The following is a 1,181-nucleotide window of genomic DNA, read 5'->3' on the forward strand; positions in this document are numbered from 1 at the left end:
CGCTTTCCCTCGACGACTTCAAAGAAGAGCGTCGTTAATATGCTGTCGGTTAGGGCTTCTCAGCGTGGATCCACTTACGCGTTTGGTGTCGATAAGTTTCTTAAAGCAGTCAACAGCTTCTTTCATAAATAGTACTTTATTACACAGGGCGGGGCTCCTAAAAGGGTACTTTTTAAAAAGGAAAGAAGGAAAACATGATTCATGAGTAATATTAAGAAGAATTCGTAATGGAGATAAATGGAAAAGAATATTGTATAGCGGACAAAAATATGAACATTATTATGCTATTAAATTAAATGAAGAAGTTTTACTAACGAGCAGTCTAGCGTGGTGTTGGTTTCATAATTAATAACCTATTATGTTATTTATTAAGGGAATGAATTTGCAATTTATTTTTCCGCGTTTATATTCTGCATATTAGGTGGATATTCTCTGCAACAAGGTATTAATATTAATAAAGTTGCATTTCTGTGTTCGGTTGCATCCTGCACATTACTCAATTATATTAATAAAATCCGTTATTCAGGGATGATTAATTAACACAACATTAAACATAATCAATTACAAAAGTAACTACAAAATAATCAATAACTTCTCCATGGATTATCAATCAAGTACCTTCTCTTCCTTGACCTGATCACCACTTCTTTCATAACAACTGTCAAGCTCCCTCCGTAAGTGTAGGTATAATGGAACTTTTACAATGGATTACACACATACACTGTTCAACACCAGAGCCTTCCTCGAATGACGAGTTAACTCGTTCCCCCAGTTAACAGGTTAATCTCCAAGGGATTCCCCTCGCCTTCGCCACTTCGTTTCATCCTCTATCATTCATCGTAATTGATAACGGCGTCGTGTACCCTCTCATAGCATCGATCGTTATAGTTATGCGTTTCAGATACGGCTTCCGCACGCTCCAACCCCATCTCCCCGAAAATTATCATCCATTTTCGATTTCGTTCGATTATAGCAAGCAATGAGACGGCGTGTATCGAGCGACGTCGCCAAATAAAGTCTCCGAAAGGAGTGTCTTCGAGTGTTCCGTACTAGTGGAACGACAGCAACACCATCGAATCGCTGCTACACGTTCAAGACTGAACGATAACGCGCTGGCCGCGTGTGCGTGGTCTTAGCTCACTTTTATCGTCGGAAGCCGAACTGGAGCGCAAGAGTTCCTA

This window comes from Calliopsis andreniformis, chromosome 9 (genome assembly GCF_051401765.1).
Source record: "Calliopsis andreniformis isolate RMS-2024a chromosome 9, iyCalAndr_principal, whole genome shotgun sequence".
NCBI classification, from domain to species: Eukaryota; Metazoa; Arthropoda; class Insecta; order Hymenoptera; family Andrenidae; genus Calliopsis; species Calliopsis andreniformis.